Consider the following 7668-nt stretch of genomic DNA (forward strand, 5'->3'; position numbering starts at 1 on the left):
TGGTGGTTTCTTCTTTATGTTGTCCTATTTTTCTTTCTTTTTCAGTTCTCCACAATAAGACTTCATTCATTTTTCTAAACACAAAAACATTCGTAGGGCTATTTTTGCAGTAATGTCTAAGCAAAAGGATCTGTAAGTCCAAAAGAGAGAGAACTATGCCCTTTGCTTTTATCTCAGGACATAGCCTGAGTCATGAAAAAGCACCGTTGTCCTAAGGTGAGATCACAGAAGGATGACTCAGAAGTGGCTTCTGACGCCAGGCGGTACCTGAAACAGAAAAGCACAGAAGAACCAGCAGCGGCCAGCCCAGCTCTGCAGAGAACCCTCACTCTCCAATGGCAAAGGGTCACCAGGCTGCAAGGCTAGGAGAGCTGACAACATGTCCTGACCTTGACCTGGAGTCATCTAGGCAGGCCAACTGCCAGGGGAGCACTGGACAAACAGGCAGAGCCAACACCCTGTAGCAATAGAGAACATCAGGGTCACAAACACCCCTCCCCTCCAAGTCCAACTCCCACGCTGCTCCACCGCAATAAAAATCCAAATCCCTCAGCAGCCTGGCTTCTCTGGCTTTAGCTCCCCACAGTCCTGCACAGAGCCGGAACACAGGGAATGAGGCACTAACCCATTTCTCTTTCAATCCTGGTGACAATGCCTCAGATTCCATCCCCATTCTCAGTGACACTGGCAGTCAAGGTGACCTTTCTTATCCTGACCAGGCAGTGGGCCCTGAGGCCATTCTCAGCCTGTTGATTCTTGCTCCCTGCAAATAAACTGGAGCCCCCAACAGGCCTCCTCAATGACTGCTGTGGGGCCCAAATCAACCCTCTGCTTTTAGAGACCTAGCTCTGCAGCTTTCTCTGCTTCGCAGAGCTTTTCTATAGCCTTCCAATTAAGCCCATGTTTGCTTAAAGAATCTAGAGTCCTATGTCTATTGTTCGTACCTAAACAACCCAAAGCTGCTGTAGTCATTAAGAGGAAAGAGAATTGGTGAGAACGATTACATTTGCATTCCCATTGTCCCTTACAGCAAACCAGACAGAAGCTCCCTGACTCGCCCAAGGCAGCACAGCAAGTAAGTGTTCAAACAGGGGCTTGATCAGCTCTTCAGGCATCTGGATCAGCGTTCTGCAGCCTGGAGGGAGCCCCTCCCAACCCAAACCACCACCCACTGGCTTTGCATTGTTCTCCACTGCAGGTTGTGGCCAACAGTTTCACAAGTTCTAAAGGACAGGAAGAAAGCGTCTTTTGCCCCTAGTTTTCTGGGAACATCCCTGCCAGGAGCCCAGACAGGTTTTCCACACTAGAACCTTCTTAAAACACAAAGTGATGGTATGGGCAGAGAGGGACATCTCGAGCCTCTCAGCTGAAATGCCACCAGTAGCCACTGCAGAGATGGGGTACAGCAGAACGAAGCAGGCAAATGTTCCTCCCTTGTGAGACTCACGTGCCAGTCTACGAGTGGGCAGAGGAATGTGGGATATAAGTCCGTGCAGTTATTAGTGCCTTGGAGAAAAGCAGAGTGGGATAAAGAGCGGAAGGGAGGCAGGGAGGGGAGTTGTAGACCAGGGATGGGGAGCACATTTCAGCAGAGATGAAACCAGGGGAGAGCAAGCCAGAGAGCTTCTGAGAAGAGTGTGCACGTGGCAGTCAGAGACGAGGTGTGCGCAGCAACCAGAGGCCAGAGCTGGCTGAGGGAAGCAGGGGAGGCAGAGGAAGGGCAGCGAGATGGGCAGAGGCCAGAGAAGCAGGGCCATGGGAAGGACTTTATACTTGCTCTCAAGAGCAAAGAAACAGCTGTATTGGATACAAGCATTGGCAGTGGTACACTCTGACTTTTATTTTTAAAGGGCATCCTGGCTGGCTGGGATAAGGGCTTTCTGTACCTATCTTCTTCAAGGTTTTTGTCAGGAATAAATGTTGGACTTGTCAAACGCTTCAGATGTTTCTACTGAGATGACCATGTGATTTCTGTCCTTGCGTCTGTTTTGGTGATATATTACATTTCCTGACCCGTATATGCTGAAACATCCGTGCTCCCCTGAGTGATCTTCTCTCAAGAAAATCTGTCTGCCAGTATCTGGTTCAGGATTCATCCTTGCCTCACTCACAAACCTCCTGAACTCCACGCATGAAAGCTTCATTCTTTCACAAGAGGGTAAACGTCTAGGAGTTCTCAATTCACCTCTCCTGCTTCCATCCAGCTCATCAGTTCAGGCTGCCTGTTCTGCCTTCTAAATAAAGCCGGCATCACCCCCTTCTGGTCCCAGCCACCTTCCTCAGACTCCAGACTCACTCAGCTTCTGCCACCGGCCTCCTTCTGTCCATTCCCAACACAGCAGTTGAAGAGATTGCATTCAACCACAAGCAACTTCGGCCCCAGGTCAGCTCTCCAATCGCTTCGCATTCCTCTTAGAACAAAATCCCAGTCCCTTTCCCTGGCATGCTGGGATTTCTGTGATGTAGCTTCTCATTGGCTGCTGGCCTCCCCAGCTGGTGCTGCCCCTCCTTTCCTTGAGCTTTATCTGCGCTTAGCTCCTGGCCTTTCCCTGAACACACCAAGAATTCCCACGCCAGCCCTTCTTGTCCCTTCCACCTGGCTCATGCTTCTGGACACCCACATGACCTGTGCCATCATCTCCTCACGTCTGGACTTGCAGGGACCTTCTCAGACAGAAGTCTGCTGACCACCCTGTTTGGGGTTACTAGATAGAACACAGGGCATCGAGCTAAATTTGCATTTCAGATAAACAAGGAGTAATTTTTTAGTGTAAGTACTAAAATAAGTATCAAACAATTCGAGAAATTTTTGCAAAGAATATGCGCATACCTAAAAAGTATCTTTTTCTGAAATGCAGGTACAATAAAATGTCTTATGTTTTTATTTGAGAAACTTAGTGGACTTCTAAAATTTCCCTCTCTGCCTTTATTTGTCTCCTTAGCATCCACCTAACATATTAAGCTTTGTTTATTTAATTTATTGTCTGTCTACCTCTACCGGGTCTGTGCTGTCCAATGCAGTCAGCACTGGCCTTATACGGTGACTGAACATTTGAAATGTGACTAGTGCTCATGAGGAACTAAATAGTACATTCTATTTAATTTAAATTTAAGAGTGGGGCTGAGGATTTAGTTCAGCAACATAAGTGCCTGCGTGGTGACCGTGAGGTCATGAGTTTGATTCCCAGTACCCAAAAATAAATAAATAAATAAATAAATAAGAAATTTTTTAAAAATTTAAGAGTGAATATTTTGATGCAGTTACTGGAAATTTTTCAAATGTTCTTAAAACAACTTGGGTAAGATAATATACTCTTTCAAACTAAACTTTATTAAATCTCTAAGTATGGAGTATATGCTCCACTAAAAATTTAGTATTCAAATTGACATGTGCTTAAGGCACATGTACTTAAGGTATGAATTTTACACAGAATTTTGAAGACATGGTAAGAAAAATGCATATCTTATTATTTACATGGATTATATACGGAAATGATAGTACACATGCATATTAGATTAAATAAAGTGTTAGGATTTATTTTACCTGTTTCTCATTACTTTTCTGAGTCTGGCTGTTAGAAATGCGTAAACTGCTAACGTGGCTCACATTGCACAGCTTTTGGGCAGCGCTGCATCTTTCAGGGCTCAGTTCCACTGAAAGAAGAGCTGAGCCCAGACTTGCAAGCCTATAGTTTATTCTGGGATGTGCTTTCAGGAAGCAGGAGTGAGTCCTGAAGAGAGTGGGGAAGAAGGAAAAGTCAACATGCGTGCTCACTGTCAAGGCTGAGCTGCGGGTGACAGGAGCTCCTCTCCATGGGACCTGCTGAAAAGCTACAGAATACCTCCTGGGACTGTCTGCTGAGAGACAGGAAACTAATGCCTTTATCTATCCAGCCCAAGCCAAATGACAGCTGCTTTCAGCAGTAGGAATGGGAGAATGGAGCCTCATTACACTCAGAAAACTGGAAGCCTCCGGCTTGAGGCTTGAGTAACACACGGGCAGTCTAAAACAAGTCTGAGCTCGCAAGACACAATCCACCACATCCAGAGGGTACGTGAGAAGTGGACCAAAGTGATGTGATGGGTACACTGGGGACAATTGTCTTGATCAATTTCAAATCCTCAAATTCTGGAACAGTTCCTGGGGAAATACTAAATGCTCAATTAATTATTGAATAAGTGAATGAAGACATCTGTATGCAAATAATTTATTGTCACAAATAGTTATGCTGCCACACATTCAGCATATAAATGTTTGACATTAATTAGATGTTTTTTCCACTATTTCTTATTTGAGTACCATCTTAAAATCCTTATCCTCAAATTTCAAATGGTTTTTAACAGAACTTTCTCACTACTAAATATCAAATAGGTCAACCTTTTCCTGAAAGTTAAGGTAACAAGTCTTTTCTCACTCCAGAAAACCTAAAATGGCAGAGGAAGTGAAAGGACTTGGAATCTGTATTATCTGCCTCCCAGTTGGATGGGAGCTGGACAGCTTGGATGGTTTATTCAACCACACCCAATGTTTATTCACACTGCATATATTTCTTTCCTGTGACACCTAATCTATGCTTGTATGCACACAGCAAGGGCTAATAAATGGTTAGCTAAAACCTCCTCAACTTCCATAGAATATATCCAGAACTGCTGAAAACCCTTGCCTAACACCACCCTAGACCCTAGGAGGAGCCATCCCTAGGAAGTGCCTGCAAGGGCCAAGATCCCTGAAACACCAAAGCTATCACACTGGCTTAGAGGCATAAAAAGGGCAATTTCCTCCTGGTATTGACGAGCCTGTAACTGAACCAATTCTGTTTCTACCTTCTGTTAGTCTATTTGGAATCCTCTCACAAAAATATGAAAAAGTAATTTAGAAATAGAAGAAACATATTTCCCACAGTTCTGGAGGCCAGAAAGTCCAATATCAAGGCACTGGCAGATTCTGCATCGGGTGGACACCCACTTTCTTCTTCATAGACGGTGCTTGTCAGCTGTGTCCTTAGTGAAAGAGGCAAGGTGACGCTCTAGAGCGTCTTTTACAAGGACACTAATGCCCTTCCAGAGGGTTCTGCCTCCTAATTTAATCATCCCAGAAGACCTCCTATCTCCTAATACCATCATCTTGGGGACTGGGAGTCCAGTGTTTTTTTTTAACTATTTATTTAAAGAGAAAGAAACAAAAAATACATGGAAATTTTTTTAAAAAGGGTAGAAATAATACAGAATTACAGAAAAATAAATGGTAAGAAATCACCAGTTGATAAGTTACATATTGTCATCTTAGAAATAGTTGTTCAGGTTACAAAATTAAAGTATGTAAAGTGACATTCAAATAGTGACACTGCCAACAGTTCTGCTCAATGATCTAACAAAAACCTAGTAATATGGTTATCAGTCCTACATACTTGTTTTTTATCTTAAAAAGTGTAAGATTAAACATATCAAAACAGAACAAAACAGTTCAAAAAGAAACAATTTAAAGAAATACAGATTGTAAAGCAAGTCCACTGGAGATCTTCACTGTTTATCTAATTGTCTCTAGGTTCTTCCAAATAGTTGTCCCCATCTTCATGCACATTAATTACATACTGCATATTATAGAACTAATCAAATCATTACAGGATGAGGAAGGCTTTTTAGGTCTTCAACATCTGCCATTGGGGAAGACAATAATAAAGTATCTCTCATTCTCTTCGTAGTAGCTGTCCTTATCTTTATGTATGCTGAAATTGAACTTGAGAGACTAGACTAATATCACTCTGATCAGTGAATAATAGTATTGCTAGATTGTATATCATAATGCTACAGAATTAGCATTGGGTTTCTTACTGTCTCTTCTTCTTCAGAGTATCTGTTCATTACATCTTGCATTATATAATCTGTTCCCATAAACAGTTTTTTAAAATCTTCTCATGTGTGAGCTCCTGCATGTATATCTATCCTCTCTGTATTATAAGGAAAAACAAATCATAACAAGAGAGCAAAACAAATTCGTAGAAAAACATGCAGTGAAAAAGACACATAAGACCATAATATTAGGTGATCTATCATAGTTACTATGCTTTCTCTTGTTATTTTCAAAAGATTTGTCTACATCACCAGGCTTAATATAGTTAAGCATAGTATTACATAGCTATTTTTATAAAAACCCAAATTTGAAAACATTGTAGGACTTGAGAGCTATTAATAATCCAAACTGGTATGGATATCTTTTACATCTTGTTATCTTCAGAGTAGTTGCCTCTACTTTTAAGGTTGATACTATCAAGCATACCAAATTCAAATAAAATCAGCCAAGGCAAAACCGCAGTCTAATAAATCAGATTCAAATAAGATCAGTCATAGTAAGACAATGTAAGTAATACAGCGTTTAATTTAAGTTAATGGGAAATTTAAAAATATGGAACACTTCACGAGTTTGCATATCATCCTTGCGCAGGGGCCATGCTAATCTTCTCTGTATCATTCCAATTTTAGTATATGTGCTGCCGAAGCGAGCACGTGTCCAGTGTATTTATTCAGACTGTAACATTCAGATTATAACATATTCCTTACACAACTACTAGAATTCTCCAGAACTTTTCTTTGTCATTGAAGGCCATTTGATTGCTGGAAAATACAATTCATTCACAAAGGTCAAATACAAGCTCAATTCTTTTACTTACCTCTTTCAAGGGTAATTAGATAGAGCCCTGGGTACTTCCAGGGGTAACCACTCAGTTAACTTAAAAGTGACCATTTTATCTATCTTTTAAATTTCTCTCCTTAATGTATTTGTCACAAATCATATATTTTTACACATTAAATGAGTGCTCAGAAATGCTGTAGGGGCTGTAAGGAAAAGAAACACTTCTCCACTATTGGTGGGAGTGCAGACTGGTACAACCACTGTGGAAATCAGTGTGGAGATTCCTCAAAAACTAGGATTGGAGGTCCCATTTAACCTAGTTATTTTACTTCTGGTTATTTTCCCAGAAGAATTAAAAATATCAACCACAGTGATATATGTGCAACCATGTCTATAACAGCACTATTTGTAATAGCTACATCTTGGAAACAATCCAAATACCCATCAACTAAGGGATGGATAAAAAAGATGTGGTATTTTTATTCTTGGAGTACTACTGGCTGTAAAAAAGGATAAACTCAAGGCCTTTATAGGTAAATGGATGCGCTTGAGACCATACTCATAAGTGAAATAAATCAGATGTGCAAGTGTAAACATCAGATTGTCTCCCTAGTATAAAAAACTAAAAGAGTAAATAAGAATCAAAATGTATAATAAATATCATAGAAGCAAAATGGGAAGAAACCACTGGAAAGAAAAGAACAATTGGAATGGGGAAATGAAGAAAAGAAAAGGGAAAGAATATGTATATATGCATATATGATAGAGTAACTACACTATTAATTTGTACTATTTTAGTGAAAATAGTTTGTGCTTACATTGATCAATTTCTCATGCCTTTGTCTTGTAATCTGAGCAACTACTTTTAAGTTAATATGTAATATACTAACCATTGTTAATCTCCTATTATCTTACTTTGAAATTCTGTACCATCGTTTTTATCTTTTATGTTTTTATTTTTTCAAAATTAAAAAGAAAAGTAATCTGTGCTCATTGTCCATGTGGATGTTTATAGTGCCGCCTCATTAGTCAGTGAA

The 7668-nt window shown here is 40.7% G+C and overlaps 1 non-coding gene across 1 annotated transcript; it reads right to left on the reverse strand.

Annotated features, from left to right (window-relative positions):
• Window positions 1-6397: 6397 nt before the first annotated feature.
• LOC111756036 (U6 spliceosomal RNA) lies at window positions 6398-6504 on the reverse strand. Its single transcript, XR_002790540.1, has one exon. It is a non-coding gene; the product is annotated as a U6 spliceosomal RNA (small nuclear RNA).
• Window positions 6505-7668: the final 1164 nt, after the last annotated feature.

This window comes from Cavia porcellus, unplaced genomic scaffold (assembly GCF_034190915.1).
Source record: "Cavia porcellus strain 051 isolate PalLab524CR breed Dunkin Hartley unplaced genomic scaffold, mCavPor4.1 scaffold_19, whole genome shotgun sequence".
Taxonomy (NCBI): domain Eukaryota; kingdom Metazoa; phylum Chordata; class Mammalia; order Rodentia; family Caviidae; genus Cavia; species Cavia porcellus.